At 45.8% G+C, this 19,258-nt stretch overlaps 1 protein-coding gene and 1 non-coding gene across 2 annotated transcripts in view; one reads left to right on the plus strand and one right to left on the minus strand.

The window, feature by feature from the left end:
* SLC11A2 (solute carrier family 11 member 2) overlaps nt 1-19,064 on the minus strand; it is a 71,241-nt gene extending 52,177 nt beyond the window's left edge. Inside the window, exon 1 of the mRNA XM_054442829.2 lies at nt 18,775-19,064. The gene's annotated coding sequence lies outside the window, so the exon portion shown is untranslated. The remainder of the gene's footprint in view (nt 1-18,774) is intronic.
* Nucleotides 6,292-6,395, plus strand: LOC129010985 (U6 spliceosomal RNA). Its single transcript, XR_008493134.1, has one exon. It is a non-coding gene; the product is annotated as a U6 spliceosomal RNA (small nuclear RNA).
* Nucleotides 19,065-19,258: the final 194 nt, after the last annotated feature.

The raw sequence follows: 19,258 nt of genomic DNA on the forward strand, positions 1-19,258 counted from the left end.
AGAGGTTGCAATGAGCTGAGATCACACCACTGCACTCTAGCCTGGGCAACAGGAGTGAAACCCTGTCTCAAAAAAGAAATAAATAAAAATAAAACTTAGCCAGGCATGGTGGTGCAAGACTGTAATCCCAGCTACTCAGGAGGCTGAGGAAGGAAAATCACTTGAACCCAGGAGGTGGGGGTTGCAGTGAGCCGAGATCATACCACTGCACTCCAGCCTGGGCGACAGAGCGAGACTCCATCTCAAAAAAAAAAAAAAAATTCAGCCAGGCATGGGTAGCCTGCTCCTGTAGTCCCAGCTACTCTGGAGGCTGAGGCAGGAGGATCCCTTGAGCCCAGGAGTTCAAGGCTGCAGTGTGCTATGATTGCATACTTCACTCCAGCCTGGGTGACAGGGTGAGACCACATCTCTTTTTTTTTTTTTTTTTGAGACAGAGTCTCACTCTGTCACCCAGGCTGGGGTGCAGTGGCGCGATCTTGGCTCACTGCAACCTCCACCTCCCGGATTCAAGCGATTCTCCTGCCTCAGCCTCCTAAGTAGCTGGGACTACAGTCTTGCACCACCACGCCTGGCTAATTTTTGTATTTTTAGTAGAGATGGGATTTCACCATATTGGCCAGGCTGGTCTCAAACTCCTGACCTTGTGATCCACCCCTCCTTGGCCTCCCAAAGTGCTGGGATTATAGGCGTGAGCCACCGCGCCCGGACTGAGACCCCATCTCTTAAAAAAAAAAAACAAATTAGCCAGGCTCAGTGGCTCACACCAATAATCCAAGCACTTTGGGAAGCTGAGGCAGGAGGATCCTTTGAGCCCAGGAATTCAAGGTTGCAGTGAGCTATGATTATACCTCTGCACTCCAGCCTGGGTAACAGAGTGAGACTGTGTTTCAAAAAAAAAAAAAAAAAAAAAATTACTAAATAAAAAAAATATGCCCTACCTTACATAATTGTGTTAAAATTAAGTGATATGTAAATACAAGATTATTTTATAAACTATAAAAATGTTCATAAGTCTTAGGTAAAAACCTGTATATAATATTAAGTAAACAAGTGAAATTCGATGTAGTAGAAATTATACAGCTAAATGTGCATTAGGTATGATTTTGTTTTGTTGTGTTTTGTGATTGTCAATGACAGAAACCCAATTCAAACTGCTTGTGCTCAAAAGGAGCTGAATCACTCACATAAACTGGGAAACCCAACAACACAGCTCACTGTAGGCAGGACTGAAACTGGGGACCCAGATATCACCAAGTCACTGTCCACCTGTCCCTTTCCTTTTTTTCCCTCCCCCACCCCTCCTCCGCCTCCTCCTTTTTTTTTTTTTTTTTTTTTGTAATAGGGACAGGGTCTCATTTTGTTGCCCAGGCTGATCTCACACTTCTGGTTTCAAGTGATCCTCCTGCCTCAACATCCCAAAATTCTGGGATTACAGGCTAGGGCCACTGCACCAGGCCCTGTCTCTTTCTTTCTATTTTTCACTCTCTAGTCTCTGCTTTAGAATCAGTGTGGTTTTGTTCTCAGGCAGGTTTCCCTGCATGATAGAACAGTGACCACCATCTGCACTGGGATGACTTGGTCCTTTTTCCTTTAGTTCCAGCAAAAGTCCCAGGGAAACTTACTCGGGAGGCTGAGGCAGGAGGAACACATGGGCCCAGGAAGCAGAGGCTGCAGTGAGATTGCACCACTGCACTCCAGCCTGGGCAACAGAGCAAGACTCTGTCTCAAAACAAAAACAAAAACAAAACAAAACAAAAAAGATGTGTAGTGTCTTAGCCTAGACTCCAAGTAGTCTTTCCAGACTAACACAGAAAGCTCTGCCTGCTACCTAGCTTGGGTCATGAGCCAGTCCCAAACCAAAAACAGTGGCCACGTGCCTGGGACACAAGCTGATCCTTGGAGGCAGGGGGTGGTGTCAGCCCTGCTTGAGTCACCTGAACTGAAAAAGAGGTTGGTGGGGGAGTCTTCTCAAGGGGTAGAGTGAGAGACTCAGAATGATTGCGCTTTTTTTTTTTTTTGAGACAGAGTCTCGTTCTATCACCCAGGCTGGAATGCAATGGCACGACCTAGGCTCACTGCAACCTCCACCTCCCAGATTCAAGCAATTCTCCTGCCTCAGCCTCCCAAGTAGCTGGGATTATAGGTGCCCGCCATCACGCCTGGCTAATTTTTGTTTTTTGTTTTGTTTTGTTTTGTTTTGTTTTTTGAGACGGAGTTTCACTCTTTCGCCCAGGCTGGAGTGCCGTGGCACAATCTTGGCTCACTGCAACCTCTGCCTTCTGGTTTCAAGTGATTCTCCTGCCTCAGCCTCCCAAGAAGCTGGGATTACAGGTGCCCACCACCACGCCCGTCTAATTTTTGTATTTTTAAGAGAGACAGGGCTTCACCATGTTGGCCAGGCTGGTCTCAAACTTCTGACCTCGTGATCCACCCGCCTTAACCTCCCAAAGTGCTGGGATGACAGGCGTGAGCCACCGTGCCGGGCCTAATTTTTGTATTTTTTTAGTAGAGACAGGGTTTTCGCCATGTTGGCCAGGCTGGTCTCGAACTCCTGACCTCAGGTGATCCGCCCACCTTGGCCTCCCAAAGTGCAGGCGAGAGCCACCCTGTCCGGGCTATGACTGTACTTCTAATGCTGAATAGGATTAGTCTGGAAAGACTTCTTGGAGTCTAGGACACTACTTATCTTGCTGTTAGTTTCTTCTGTTTAATTTTCTCATATGCCAATCAATGCAGTAAGGATACACAACATATATGTTCATTTAATTTAGTTTCATTCATTTAATAAGTGCACTATTTGTAGAGAATCTACTATGTTCCAAGCACTGATTCTGGGCAGTGGGATATAGCAATGATAAAGACATCAAAAGTTCCTGTTCTCTGAAAACCTGTATTCTGTGGGGCAGACAGATAACAACCAGTCAATAAATATACATCAATAAGTACAGATCATTAAATTTTATTAAAAAAAAATTTAAAAATCAGGAAATGGAGCAGCAAGAGCTGGGAGATCAGGACTATTTCAGAAGAGATGGTTAAAGACCTCGCTCAGTGACTTTTGCTTTTTTTTAAATTTATTTACCTTATTTTTTGAGACAGAGTTTAGCTCTGTCACCCAGGCTGGAGTGCAGGGGCGCCATCTTGGCTCACTGCAACCTCCGCCTTCTAGGTTCAAGCGATTCTCCTGCCTCAGCCTCCTGAGTAGCTGGGATTACAGGTGTGGGCCACCACACCAGACTAATTTTTATATATTTTTTATTTTAGAAGAGATGCGGTTTCACCATGTTGGCCAGGCTGGTCTCGAACTCCTGACCTCATGATCCGCCTGCCTCAGCCTCCCAAAGTGCTGGGATTACAGGCGTGAGCCACCGCGCCCGGCCACTTTTCGTTTCGTTTTTTTGAGACAGAGTCTCACTCTGTCACCCAGGCTGGAGGGCAGCGGTGCGATCTCAGCTCACTGCAACCTCTGCCTCCTGGGTTCAAGCAATTCTCCTGCCTCCCTGAGTAGCTGGGATTACAGGCACATGCCACCACGCCTGGGTAACTTTTGTATTTTTAGTAGAGATGGGGTTTCACCATGCTGCCCAGGGTGAGCCACTGCATCCAGCCCATGTACATTTCTTAATGATATGTATGAAATATGTTAACCTTTTTTTCTACATTGAAACAACTTTTATGACGGTGATATCAAACTGCAAAATCCTTGAGGCCTTTCTGATATTGATTCAGCTAGGTAAGACATTTATGAGTCTTGCTGAATGTGCAAATGCATTTAAATTGAGAGCACAGCCGGGTGCAGTAGCTCACGCCTGTAATCCCAGCACTTTGGAAGGCCGAGGTGGGGGATCACCTGAGGTCAGGAGTTGGAGACCAGCCTGACCAACATAGTGAAACCCCATCTCTACTAAAAATACAAAAATTAGCTGGGCGTGATGGCAGGCCCCTGTAATCCCGGCTTCTAGGGAGGCTGAGGCAGGAGAATCTCTTGAACCTGGGAGGTGGAGGTTGCAGTGAGCCGAGATCACACCATTGCACTCCAGCCTGGGGGACAGAGTGAGACTCCATCTCAAAAATTAAAAAATAGTAAAAATAAATAAATAAATTGAGAGCACTTTGAGGCAAGGGCTTCCTTTCTTTTATAGGAACTGAACACAGAGGAAGCTCAGTAAATGGTGCTAGTGGAACAAAGCGGGTACCACAGTGAATATCAATACTGATGAGAGGGCTCCCAGGTGACCCTGCCAAAGCTGGGTGGGGAAAATTTTCCTCAAAGAGTTTCCTTAACTCTGTCCTTTTGCTCTAATTGCTGTGGACGTGCCAGGCAGCACAAAGTGGCTCCTGAGGGTGGTTCCTGCTGATGCTGGGTAAAGGTCCACTTATTGAGAACTAAGTACTAACACAAAGTAAAAACTCCTCTGATTTCAAGCATTAGTGAGGCTTATGTTGCTTGGAAGAGAAAAAGCCTGGAGTGGGGCACATGTGTGGAGGATGGAAAAGGAGAGGATGAGAGAAGTCAGAAGAGACCCACCCTCCCTAGTTGACCGATGACAGTTTCCCTGAACTTGGAACCCCTATAACAAATACATACTAGGCACTGCTCGTCACCCAGTGATGCCTTTATCCTTGAATTGCACTGACTTTGATGTGTTTGATGTTAATTCTTTACTATATACAGTAGTTCTAGATTGCTCTTTTCTATTGTTATATGGTTTGTCCTTTGCTTATCTGTTTTATTAATTTTCAGAGTATAAATTCTTAGACTGAAGTTGTGAATAATACATTCTAAATTTAGTTCAGTGTCTACCTTAATTGCCCGTTGCAAGCAATCACTGATAAAAACTTTTCTGTTTTTTGTTTGTTTGTTTTTGAGACAGAGTCTCACTCTGTCACCCAGGATGGAATACAGCGGCATGATCTCGGCTAACTGCAACCTCCCGAGTTCAAGCAATTCTCCTGCCTCAGCCTCCCGAGTAGCTGGGATTACAGGTGCATGCCACCATGCCTGGCTAATTTTTGTATTTTTAGTAGAGACAGGCTTTCACCATGTTGGCCAGGCTGGTCTCGAACTTCTGACCTCAGGTGATCCGTCCGCCTTGGCCTCCCAAAGGGCTGGAATTACAGGCATGAGCCACCACACCCGGCCTGATAAAAGTTCTTTGATGATGCTTTTCGATGACTGCAATTACAAAAATCAAAGGCTACTTCTTGGCTAGGCGCGGTGACTCACGCCTGTAATCCCAACACTTTGGGAGGCCGAGGAGGGCGTATCCCCTGAGCCCAGGAGTTTGAGACCAGCCTGGGCAACATGGCGAAACTCCATCTCTACTAAAAATACAAAAATTAGCTGGGCATGGTGGTACACTCCTGTACTCTGTCTCTTAAAAAAAAAAAAGCTACTTCTTGTAAGTTTAGAATACTGCTCCTCCTCTGGAGATACTAGTCTCCTCTTCAAGTCGTCTCTCACAAACTGGTTTCAGGTGGACTCTCCTGAAACCTTTCAGTTTGATGGTCAGGAGACCTGGGTACTAATCTTAGATTCACCAACAACTTATGTGTAACTCTGCTTCAGTTTCACAATCTTCTGGAAAAAGATAGGGAAAAAAAGCACATAGGATTCTCTTTACCTCCTCTTTCCCACTTGCTTCTTTTTTGTTTGTTTCTTTGTTTTTTGAGATGGAGTCTCACTCTATCACCCAGGATGGAGTGCAGTGGCTCGATCTCCGGTCACTGCAACATCTGCCACCCAGGTTTAAGCAATTCTCCTGTCTCAGCCTCCCAAGTAGCTGGGATTCCAGGGGCCTGCCACCATGCCCGGCTAATTTTTCTATTTTTAGTAGAGACGGGAGTTTCACCATGTTGGCCAGGCTGGTCTTGAACTCCTGACCTCGTAATCCACCTGCCTCGGCCTCCCAAAGTGCTGGGATTACAGGCATGAGCCACTGTGCCCGGCCCTCCCACTTGCTTCTTTAAAGGCCTTCAGTGAGCCAAGATCGCCACTGTACTCCAGCCTGGTGACAGAGCGAGACTGTCTCAAAAAAAAAAAAAGGGCTTTGAAGAGCTATTCTAAGCCTGGGGCCTTTTATATTCCCATTCTCTTCAAGAAAAAGACTCTGAGGGAGGAGATGAGAAGCAGAGGGTCCCAAAGATGGTGAAGAATCATATAATGAGGCGCTGAAGTATCAGAAGACAGAAAAGGAACAGGCAAAAATAAACTCCAGGGCAATTAAATATCTAAAGTTGTAAAAACAAAACAAAACGAAACAAAACACCAACCAACTTCAAAATTATCTAGTGCTCACTTTGGGAGCACATATACTACAACTGGAATGATACAGAGATTAGCATGGACCCTGTGCAAGGATGACATGCAAATTCATGAAGCATTCCATATATATATTTTTTTAAATTTATTTTTAAAGCCTGAGCACAGTGGTTCACACCTGTAATCCCAGCACTTTGGGAGGCTGAGGCAGGCAGATCACTTGAGTCCAGGAGTGCGAGACCAGCCTGGGCAACATGGTGAAACCCCGTCTCTACAAAAAATACAGAAATTAGCCAGGCATGGTGGCGCATGCCTGTAGTCCCGGCTACCTGGGAGGCTGAGGCAGGAGGGCCGTTTGAGCCCAGGATGTGGAGGTTGCAGTGGGCTGAGATTGCACCATTGCAGTCCAGCTTAGGTGACAGAGTGAGACCTTGTCTCAAAAACAACAACAACAACAAAATTATTTGAAAAAATATATAGTATTTTTATACTCAAGATAAAATTTTAACAATAAAATTATGAAAAAGCAGAATAAAAATGGACCATTTTGATTAAATTGACTATCATAAATATTTAAAACTCCCATCTAAAAAACTTTTTTTCTTTTTTTTTTTGACACAAAGTCTCACTCTGTCGCCCAGGCTGGAGTGCAGTGGCCCAATTACAGCTCACTGCAGCCTTGACCTCCTGGGCTCAGGTGATCCTCCCACCTCAGCCTCCCAAGTAGCTGGGACTACAGGCACATGCCACCATGCCTGGCTAATTTTTTCCAAATTAAACTGACAATGATATTTGTTTCACATCTACAGGACCATCAATAATCTAAAATTCTGACCATTTTAAGTGTCAGTGAGGATACGGAAAAACTAGGACTCTGATATCTTGTAAACTGATACACCCACTTTGGAGAGCAACTTGATAATATCTACTCAAGTTGAAAATGCACTTATTCTTTGATCTAGAAAGTCTACTTACAGATAAATGCCTTAGAGCATTGTTTTTCAATCCATTAGTGAGTCATAAAATCAATGTAGTGAGTCATGTCCAGCATTTTACAAAAATGAAATAGGACAGAATGCAATACAGTAGGAAACAGAGTGCATATAGCAAGGGCAGGTATTATTTTGTTAAATTTTTATTTCATCTATGAACTGGGTCTTAATATAAAACATATTTCCATAGTGGTTTCAAAAAAAACTCTCATCCATTAGCACTAGGAGACCTGTTGGAGGATATTCCCTGAAATGTAGTGTTTGTAATAATGAAACACTAAAAACAATGTAAATGTCAATCAGTAGCAAATGGATAAGCAAATTGGGGTGTATTCATGTGATGGAACACCATTCAGCAAGCTAAATGAATGAACTTGCTGGGCCAGTGCTCACACACATAATCCCAGCACTTTGGGAGGCTGAGGTGGGTGGATCACCTGAGGTCAGGAGTTTGAGACCAGCCAGGTCAACATGGCAAAATCCTGTCTCTAATAAAAATACAAAAATTAGCCTGGTGTGGTGGCATGCGCCACCAGGAGGCTGAGGCAGAAGAATCGCTTGAACCCGGGAGGTGGAGGTTGCAGTGAGTGAAGATCGTGCCACTGCACTCCAGCCTGGGTGACAGAGCAAGACTCCATCTCAAAAAAAAAAGAATAAAAATTTTAAAAATTAAGAAAATAAATCAATGAACTTAATCTAGATGAACAAATTATGAAAACAAAGTTAAGGAAACAAAACAAGATACACGAAAATAAGTGCCACATGAAACAAATTACATGAATTTTTAAAACATTAAGAAATACCATATATAAATGTTCATATGTATGTATATGTATGTGTGTATAGATGTATGTATGTATATACGTATGTGTGTGTAAATACATCATAGATAGATAGATAGTCAAAGAATTAAAAGCAGACGAGGCTGGGCACAGTGGCTCATGCTTGTAATCCCAGCACTTTGAGAGGCCGAGGTGGGCGGACCACTTGAGGTCAGGAGTTTGAGACCAGCTTGGCCAACATGGCGAAACCCCGTCTCTACTAAAAATACAAAAATTAGCCAGGCATTGTGGCACGGGCCTGTAGTCCCAGCTACTCAGAGGCTGAGGCAGGAAAATCGCTGAAACCCAGGAGGCGGAGGTTGCAGTTAGCCGAGATTGCGCCACTGCACTCCAGCCTGAGAGACAGAGTGAGACTCTGTCTCAAAAAATAAAACAATTAAAAATTTAAAAAAAATGAAAGCAGGCTAATATAAAAGTGATGCCTAAAGGGAAGGAGAAAAGGAGGAGAATTGGATTTGGAAGGCGAAAATAGGTATGATGCTATTTATTCATTTTGGTTAGTGGATACATAGACGAATGTTACAGTATTCTTTGTTATTATCCTTTTAAAACATTTTTAATACATACAAAAGAAATAGGATTAGGTGGGTTTTTGGGAATTAGGTTTTACTCTTGCTCAGAGAGTATCATAAAACTGTATTAACCATTGGTTATTAAGACCCTTTGCCAGGGCTGGGTGCGGTGGCTCATGCCTGTAATCCCTGCAATTTGGGAGGCCAAGGTGGGTGGCTCACCTGAGGTCAGAAGTTCGAAACCAGCCTGGCCAACATGATGAAACACCATCTCTACTAAAAATACAAAAAATTAGCTGGGTGTGGTGGTGGGTGCCTGTAATCCCAGCTACTCCAGAGACTGAGGCAGAAGAATTGCTTGAACCCAGAGGGCGGAAGTTGCAGTGAGCCAAGATTGTGTCACTGCACCCAGCCTGGGCAACAAGAGTGAAACTCTGTCTCAAACAAAACAAAACAAAACCCTTGGCAGGGCTGGGCACAGCGGCTCAAGCCTGTAATCCCAGCACTTTGGGAGGCCAAGGCAGGTGGATCGCTTGAGGCCAGGAGTTCAACACCAGCCTGGACAACAGGCCAGGCTAGAAACCCTGTCTCTACTGAAACAAAATTAGCCAGTCAGGCACGGTGGTACATGACCTGTAGTCCTAGCTACTTGGGAGACTGAGGCACCAGAATCACTTGAACTCAGGAAGCGCAGGTTACAGTGAGCTGATATTCAGACACTGCACTCCAGCCTGAGCAACAGAGCGAGATGCTGTCTCAATAAATAAATAAATAAAACCCTTGGCCGGGTTTGGTGTGGTTCATGCCTGTAATCCTGGCAATTTGGGAGACTGAGGTAGGAGGGTTGCTTGAGGCCAGGAGTTTGAGACTGACCTGGGTAACATAGTGAGGCCCTGTCTCTACAAAAATATTAAAACTAACTTAAAAAAAAAAACCCTCTTTAAGGCTGGGCCCAGTGGTTCACACCTGTAATCCTAGTCCTCTGGGAGATCAAGGTGGAAGAATCCCTTGAGGCCAGGAGTTTAAGACCAACCTGGGCAACATGGCAAGACCTCCACTCTATAAACAGATTAAAATACAAACAAAAACTCTTTCATTCTGGTATTCTCCCCCCAGTTCCTTGGGAAGAATAACTGTCCCGAATCAGCTTGTCAAATTTAGTGAATTAGTAACTAAAAGTGGCAAATCACCGCAGTTATTACCTCGGCTACAAAAAGAAACTTTACCTTTCCCTAAGGTTTCATTCTTCCATATCTTTGCACATATTGTTCCTTCTTTCTTCCTAGAAATGATAATCCCAGTGATACTTGGGTTTGGGGGCTCCAATCTTGTGCCATTTATTCCTACTACTTGTCTGCCAAGCAATCTCCAATTGACTCTCCACAATCTACTTCAAATCTGACTTTTCTTCACCTGGAAGCACCACTACTGCCACCACCATCAGAATTTATAAATTTACAGCCAGGCACAGTGGCTCACACCTGTCATCCCAGCTACTCGAGAGGCTGAGGCAGGGAGAAGTGCTTGAACCCAGGAGGCAGAGGTTGCAGTGAGCCGAGATCACGTCACTGCACTCAAGCCTGGGTGACAGAGTGAGACTCTGTCTAAAAAAAAAAAAAAATTTATGAATTTACTACTCCTTCAACTTTTTTTTTTTTCGAGAAGAGTCTCACTCTGTTGCCCAGGCTGGAGTGAAGTGGTGTCATCTTGGCTCACTATAATCTCCACCTCCCGGGTTCAAGCGATCCTCCCACCTCAGCCTCTAGGGTAGCTGGGATTATGGGCAAGCACCACCACGCCTGGCTAATATTTGTATTTTTGGTAGAGACAGGGTTTCACCATGTTGGTCAGGCTGGTCTCGAAGTCCTGACCTCAAAAGATCTTCCCGCCTTGGCCTCCCAAAATGCCGAGATTACAGGTGTGAACCACGGCACCCAGCTGCACATTTTAATATGTAAGGCAATGCCTTATGTTTCCCAAGGAGAAGAACTAAAATATAGTTTTTGGCCAACCTTATATGAAGTAGTCAGATGTCTACTTTAAACATCTACTTAGTAGAAAATGTAAGTCTAATATTATTTAGCAACACATAGTTTAAATCACATATAAAACATTTATTTAGAAATAATGCTTTTTCAGTCAAATTTTATATCATAATTTTATTCAAATCATCAATGTCATCATCATTCACGCCACTTTTGTTGTTAACTAGCCCAATTTGCAGAGCAAGACATCCTTACATATATCTAAGTTGAAGACAGTTTTTTTTTTTTTAGTTCATGCTATGTTTGTATGTTCTTGGCTTATACAATATAATTTCTGTTTGTTTCTTTGTTTTTAAGATGGAGTTTTGCTCTTGTTGCCCAGGCTGGAGTGCAATGGCGTGATCTCGGCTCACTGCAACCTCCACCTCCCGGGTACAAGTGATTCTCCTGCCTCAGCCTACTGAGTAGCTGGGATTACAGGCATGCACCACCATGCCTGGCTAATTTTGTATTTTTAGTAGAGACAGGGGTTTCTCCATGTTGGTCAGGCTCGTCCCAAACTCCTGATCTCAGGTGATCCACCTGCCTCAGCCTCCCAAAGTGCTGAGATTACAGGCATGAGCCACCGCACCTGGCAAGATTTTTGTTTTTTGGGTTTTACTGAAATGGATTCTGGGTTTGTCACCCAGGCTGGAGTGCAGTGGTGCGATCTCAGCTCACTGCAACCTCCGTCTCCCGGGTTCAAGCGATTCTCCTGCCTCAGCCTCCCGAGTAGCCAGGATTACAGGTGCCTGCCACCTCACCCAGCTAATTTTTGTATTTTTAGTAGAGACGGGGTTTCACCATATTGGCCAGGCTGGTCTCGATCCACCCGCCTTGGCTTTTCAAAGTGCTGGTATTACAGCATGATCCACTGTGCCTAACCCTTTCTGGTTTTTTGTTTTGTTTTGTTTTGTTGAGATGGAGTCTCCCTCTGTCACCCAGGCTGGAGTGCAGTGGCGTGATCTCGGCTTACTGCAACCTCCCCTTCCCGGGTTCAAGTGATTCTCCTGCCTCAGCCTCCTGAGCAGCTGGGATTACAGGTGCACACCACCACGCCTGGCTAATTTTTGTATTTTTAGTAGAGATGGGATTTCACCATGTTGGTCAGGTCTCAAACTCCTGACCTCGTGATCTGCCCACCTTGGCCTCCCAAAGTGCTGGGATTACAGGCATGAGCCACTGTGCTCAGCCTCTGTAGTTTTTATTTTATTTTTGAGATGAAGTCTCACTCTGTCATCCAGGCTGGAGTACAGTGGCATGATCTCAGCTCACTGCAACCTCTGCCTCCCGGGTTCAAGCGATTCTCCTGCCTCAGCCTCCTAAATAGCTGGGATTACAGGCGTGTACCACCATGCCCAGCTAATTTTTGTATTTTTGGTAGAGACGTGGTTTCACTATCTTGCCCAGGCTGGTCTCGAACCCCCGACCTCAAGTGATCATCCTCCTCAGCCTCCCAAAGTGCTGGGATTACAAATGTGAGCCACCGCGCTTGGCCATATTCATTTAATAAATATTTAATGAGCCCCCTTGTGTGCCAGGGACTGGAATACAGTGAGCTTAGACTCCTGTGGGGAAGATAGCCATGAAATGTGTAATGACACAGCTAATTAGTTATGATAATGTTAAGTACTATGAAAAATAAGTATAGCTAGCTACAAAGTGAGTAACAGGAACCTCAGTCTGCGGGGTTAAGAGTTTCCTGTAACAGAGCTGTTTATATACAGTACAGCACTAACTCATATGCCCAGCCTGCCTAGGTTCAAATTCTGACTCAATCTTCAGCAGATTATTGAACTTCATTTTCCTCATGTATAAAGTGGAGATAGGTCTGGCTTAGTGACTCACACCTATGTGAACCCAAAATATCTGAGATAGGTCTCAATCAATTTAGAAAGTTTATTTTGCAAAGGTCAAGGACGTGACACAGCCTTAGGAGGTCCTGATGACATGTGCCCAAGGTGGTTGTGGCACAGCTTGGTTTTTCTTTTTTTTTTTTTGAGACAGAGTTTCGCTCTTGTTGCCCAGGCTGGAGTGCAATGGCGTGATCTCAGCTCACCACAACCTCTGCCTCCCGGGTTCAAGCAATTTTCCTGTCTCAGCCTCCTGAGTAGCTGGGATTACAGGTGTATGTCACCATGCCCAGCTAATTTTTGTATTTTTTTTTCCTTTTTGAGATGGAGTTCCATTCTCGTTGCCCAGGCTGGAGTGCAGTGGCGCAATCTCAGCTCACCACAACCTCCGCCTCCCAGGTTCAAGCAATTCTTCTGCCTCGGCCTCCTGAGTAGCTGGGATTACCGGCATATGCCACCAAGCCTGGCTAATTTTGTATTTTTAGTAGAAACGGGGTTTCTCCATGTTGGTCAGGCTGGTCTTGAACTCCCGACCTCAGGTGATCCACCTGCCTTGGCCTCCCAAAGTGCTGGGATTACAGGCATGGACCACTGCGCCCAGCCTAAGTTTTGTATTTTTAGTAGAGATGGGGTTTCATCATATTGGTCAGGCTGGTCTCGAACTCCTGACCTCAGGTGATTTGCCTGCCTCAGCTTCCCAAAGTGCTGGGATTACAGGTGTGAGCCACTGTGCCTGGCCCGCAGCTTTTTGTTTGTTTGTTTGTTTGTTTTTTGAGACACAGTCTCGCTCTGTTGCCCAGGCTGGAGTGCAATGGTGTGATCTCAGCTCACTGCAACCTCCGCCTCCCGAGTTAAAGCGATTCTCCTGCCTCAGCCTCCTGAGTAGCTGGGATTACCGGCACGCACCACCATGCCTGGCTAATTTTTGTATTTTTAGTAGAGACGGGGTTTCACCATGTTGGCCAGACTGGTCTCAAACTCCCGACCCTGTGATCTGCCCACCTCTGTCTCCCAACATGCTGGGATTAACAGCGTGAGCCACTGCACCCGGCCCACAGCTTGGTTTTATACATTTTAGGGAGACATAAGACATCAATATTTGTAAGATGTACATTGGCTCAGTCTGGAAAGGTGGAACAACTCGAGATGGGGGAGAAGGCTTCCATGTCATAGTTAAATAAGAGACAAACGGTTGCATTCTTTGGGGTCTCTGAATTAGCCTTCACTGAATACACATGTGAGAGGAGGGTGGAGGAAAGACTCACTTATGCTTTGGTCGGACATGGTGGCTCATGCCTATGATACCAACACTTTGGGAGGCCGAGGTGGGCAGATCACTTGAGGTCAGGAGTTTGAAACCAGCCTGGCAAACAAGGTGAAACCCCATCTCTACTAAAAATACAAAAACTAGCCAGGCATGGTGGTGAGCACCTGTAATCCCAGCTACTCAGGAGGCTGAGGTAGGAGAACTGCTTGAACCTGTGAGGTAGAGGTTGCAGTGAGCCAAGATTGGGCCACTGCACTCCAGCCTGGGTGACAGAGTGAGACTGTGTCTCGGGGAAAAAAAAAAAAAGAATCTCTTATGCCTTAATCTGGCTTGGTGAAGCAATAGGGCAAAGGAAGCAGTCAGATATGCATTTGTCTCATGCAAGCCTCAGAGGGATGATTTTGAGTTCTGTCTATTCTTTATGCACAAGGAATTTCCTTGTGGGCAGTTGCGAGGGAGCTTTTTAAAAATCTTTGTAGCTTTTTTAATCTTTGTAGCTAGCTTATTTAGGAATAAAATGGGAGGCAAGTTTGCCTGACATAGTCCCCAGCTTGACTTTCCCCTTGGTTTAGTGACTCTGGGGTCCTGAGATTTTTTTCACACCTATAATCTCAGCGCTTTGGGAGGCCAAGACACAAGAATCACTTGAAGCCAGGAGTTCGACACTAGCCTGAGCAACATAGTGAGACCCTGTCTTTACGAAAAATACAAAAATTTCAAGGGGCAGGAGTTGAAAAACTAACTATTGGGTACTATGCTCACCACCTGGGTAATGGGATCATTTGTACCCCAAACTTCAGCATTATGCAATATACCCATGTAACAAACCTGCACATGTACCCCGAATCTAAAATAAAAGTTGTAGTTATTTTATTTTATTTTAGTTTTGAGACAGAGTCTTGCTCTGTTGCCCAGGCTGGAGTGCAGTGGCACAATTTCAGCTCACTGCAACCTCTACCTCCCAGGTTCAAGCGATTCTCCTGCCTCAGCCTCCCAAGTAGCTGGTATTACAGGCATGTACCACCACACCCAGCTAATTTTTGTATTTTTAGTGGAGACAGGGTTTCTCCATGTTGGTCAGGCTTGTCTCAAACTCCCAACCTCAGGTGATCCAACTGCCTCAGCCTCCCAAAGTGCTAGGATTACAGGCGTGAGCCACCGTGCCCAGCCCGAAGTTATTTTTTAAAAATACAAAAATTAGCTTGGCAAGTGGCAACACATACCTGTAGTCCCAGCTACTCAGGAGGCTGAGGCAGGAGAATCACTTGGCCCAGGAGTTTGAGGCTGTAGTGTGCCACTGCACTCCAGCCTGGGTGACAGAGCAAGACCCTCTTAAAAAAAAAAAAAAAAAAAAAAGATAACAGAATTTACCTCAAGAAGTTATAATGGGGAATAAATGAGTTAACATACATAAAGCACTAAAACTAATGATGGCACAGAGTACCTGTTCAATAAATGTTATTATTCTCATTTCAGCTGGAACATAAAAAACAAGTAGGAGTAACCTGGGGGAAGGAAAATGGGAAAAAACTTGAAGCAGAGAGAGCAGCAGGTGTGCAAGCCTACCGGAAGAACTGCCTGGCCTACAGAACGGAAAGGTTAATGTTTCTTAGTATAGAAAGCTCAATGGAGATACCATACAATGAGGTTGGCAAGGTAGGCCAAAGTCAGTAATGAAGGGCCTTGTAGATCATATTAAGGAAACTGAACTTGATCCTAGGAGTCTGAGGAAACCTGAAAGGTTTTTTTTTTTTTTTTCCCAGATGGAGTCTTGCTCTGTCACCAAACTGGAATGCAGTGGCACAATCTTGGCTCACCGCAGCCTCCGCCTCCCGGATTCAAGCAATTCTCCTGCCTCAGCCTCCGAGTAGCTGGGACTACAGGAGCACGCTGCCACGCACGGCTAATTTTTTTGTATTTTTAGTAGAGATGGGGTTTCACCATGTTGGCCAGGATGGTCTTGATCTCCTGACCTCGTGATTCGCCCGCCTCAGCCTCCCAAAGTGCTGGGATTACAGGCGTGAGCCACCACACCCAGCCGGAAACCTGAAAGGTTTCATAAAGAGAAATGACAAGCTTAGATTTGCAATTTTAAAAGCTCTCTCTGGCTACATACAACATGGAGAACTGGTTGGAGGGAAGACAAAACATATGGCAGGGAAACCAGTAAAGAGGCTGCTGTAGAAGTCGGGACCAGAGGCTTGCAGCTTAGCCTAGGGTGGTGGCAGAGAAGATAGAAGGAAGCTGGCTGATTGAAGAACAGCTAGAAGACAGAACCAACAAGACGCATGGTGGCATGTGTGTGTGTGCGCGAGTGTGTGTGTGTGTGTGTGTGTGTGTGTGTGTGTGTGTGTGTGTGTGTAGGGAGGGAAAGGGGGAAGAGGCCTAAACACTAAATAAATATCTCAGGAAAGGGCTGGGTGCAGTGGCTCAAGTCTGTAATCCCAGCACTTTGGGAGATCAAGGCAGGTGAATTGCTTGAGTCTAGGAGTTCAAGACCAGCCTGGCTAACATGGCAAATCTCTATCTCCACTAAAAATACAAAAATTAGCTGGGCGTGGCGGCATGCGCCTGTAATTCCAGCTACTTGGGAGGCTGAGGTGAGAGGACCACTTGAGCCCAGGAGATCAAGGCTGCAGTGAGCCATGATGGGGCCACTGCACTCTAGCCTGGGCAATACAGCGAGACCCTATGAAAGAAAGAAAGAGAGAACAAGAAAGAAAGGAAGTAAAGAAAGAAAAGGAAGGAAAGGAAGGAAGAGAAAGAAAAAAGTCTGAGGAATGACCTGTGTTCCTGCCACATTCTTTCATTGCATGAAATGCCTTCCCCTCTACTGCATCCTTTCAGACACAGTTCCTTCCTATTTTCTCCACAAAACTCTGATTTTGTATCCTTCTTTCCAAGAGAGTTCCAGAATTTTAGAGCTGAACATTCTTGAGTAGTTGACATGACTCAGAAGCTACCTGAAGATGGCTGGGCACGGTGGCTCACGCCTGTAATCCCAGCACTTTGCGAAGCTGAGGTGGGCAGATCACCTGAGGTCAGGAGTTCGAGACTAGCCTGGCCAACATGGTGAAACCGCATCTCTACTAAGAATACAAAAATTGGACTGGGTGTGGTGGCTCACACCTCTAATCCCAGCACTTTGGGAGGCTGAGGTGGGAGGATCACGAGGTCAGGAGATCAGGACCATCCTGGCTAACATGGTGAAACCCCGTTTCTACTAAAAATACAAAAAATTAGCCAGGTGTGGCAGTGGGCACCTGTAGTCCCAGCTACTCGGGAGGCTGAGGCAGGAGAATGGTGTGAACCCGGGAGGCGGAGGTTGCAGTGAGCAGAGATTGTGCCACTGCACTACAGCCTGGGCAACAGAGCGAGACTCTGTGTCAAAAAAAAAAAAAAGAATACAAAAGTTGTCTGAGCATGGTGGCGGGCGCCTGTAAACCCAGCTACTCGGGAGGCTGAGGCAGGAGAATCACTTGAATCCGGGAGATGGAGGTTTCAGTGAGCTGAAATTGCGCCACTGCACTCCAGCCTGGGTGACAGAGTGAGACTCTGTCTCCAAAAAAAAAAAAAAAAAAAAAAAAACTACCTGAATATGAAGACCACGTCTTAGTCAACTTTGTTTGAGACAGTCTCACTCTGTTGCCCAGGCTGGAGTGTAGTGGTGCGATCTTGGCTCACCTCAACCTCCGCCTCCTGGGTTAAAGCGATTCTCCTGCCTCAGCCTCCCGAGTAGCTGGGATTACAGGCGCCCACCACCACATCCGGCTAATTTTTGTATTCTTAGTAGAGACGAGGTTTCACCATGTTGTCCAGGCTGGTCTCGAACTCCTGACCTCGGGTAATCCTCCCGCTTCGGCCTCCCAAAGTGCTGGGATTACAGGAGTGAGCCACGGCGACCAGCCGTCTTAAGTCAACTTTCTATCCCATCCACCCCATCTACCCAACACTTGTGAAGATCCAGGGCCATCTTTTAAAACTTTTCCTCTGACTGCACAAGTGGTACAGTCATTAATAACCTGTGCTAATATAAAGCTCTGTGACCCATAAAGCATTATACAGATATGGGAGCTTTCACAGCTGTATTCTCTTTGGATCCTCACAGAATTCTTATAAAATAGGTACTATTATAAGGGAAATAAACTCAGAGCTAAAGTGACATATCCAAGGTAACATTCACTAAAACAAATGTCAATGCCAAGATTAAACCTATATCCAGGGAAGCCACATGGGATGCTCTACCACCTTCTATGAAGAATAAATATTCATATATATCCAAGAGCACTGTTAATTCTTGGAGGCAGTTAAGTACCACTTCTGGGAATCCTTAGTTTCAAGTATTAATTTATTCAAACATGTTTACTGAGCACCTACTTACTATGTGCTAAGTACGGCACCTAGTGTTGGAGGTGCAGCAATGAACAAGGCAGAGAAGATGCTTACCCTCATTCTAGTTCAGGGAGCTGTCAAACAAGGACACAAATACATAAACACTATAAGTGATAGATGCTATAAAGAAAATAAAAGGCCGGGTGCAGTGGCTCACGCCTGTAATCCCAGCACTTTGGGAGGCCAAGGCTGGCGGATCACTTGAGGCCAGGAGTTGAAGACCAGCCTGATCAACATAGTGAGACCCCGTCTCTACTAAAAATACAAAAATTAGCCGGGGGCGGTGGCGGGCGCCTGTAATCCCAGATACTCGGGAGGCTGAGGCAGGAGAATCGCTTGAAGCCGGGAGGCGGAGGCTGCAGTGAGCCGAGATTGCGCCACTGCACTCCAGACTGGGCGACAGAGCAAGACTCTGTCTCAAAAAAAAAAAAAAAAAAAAAAGAGTAACATGAGAATAAGTGTGAAGTGTGTCCTTTTCGCCGGCACTACTTCAGATACGGTGGTCACAGAAATCCTCTCAGAATAGTAACATTTAAATTGAGACAGAGCTTGGTCTTCGGTAGGTGCTTAACGAAAACCATTTTCCCACAAACTTGGTTCTGGAAACGACAAAGCAAAGAAAAAGTGTACTTAGTCCGCACAGGGGCCGCTCCCAGGCCTCCACCTTCGCCGCCAGACTGACTGGAGAGTGGACAGTTCCCGGCCTATCCACGCCGCCACCATTAGAGGGCGCCGCGGGTCCTTCCATCCCCAGGCACTGGCAAACTGACATCTGCTACCTAACAGTCGAGGCCCCGACGCCCCGAGTCCAGGCAGAGGGCAAGGGCGGCGCTGGGAAGCCCTGAGGCCCTAGGGAATCGCGGAGGGTCACTGGGCGCCTCAAGGAGAGGGTACCCTCCGCATCGCAAACCCACACCAGTGGCATAAGAACTCGCTCCCTCTGGGACACCCTGTTTCCGGCGCCTTTAAACCGGGAAGTACTGCTGTGTCCAATCCTGACCCTCCTTCCGCACTTAGTCTTTGAGTCCTTCCCTCTCCTGGCTTGTGCTGGAGCCAAGCAGGCTATGGCTACCAATCAACGCTCAGAAAAGACGCATGCGTCTTCGAACGAACG

This window comes from Pongo pygmaeus, chromosome 10, assembly GCF_028885625.2.
Source record: "Pongo pygmaeus isolate AG05252 chromosome 10, NHGRI_mPonPyg2-v2.0_pri, whole genome shotgun sequence".
Lineage (NCBI taxonomy): Eukaryota > Metazoa > Chordata > Mammalia > Primates > Hominidae > Pongo > Pongo pygmaeus.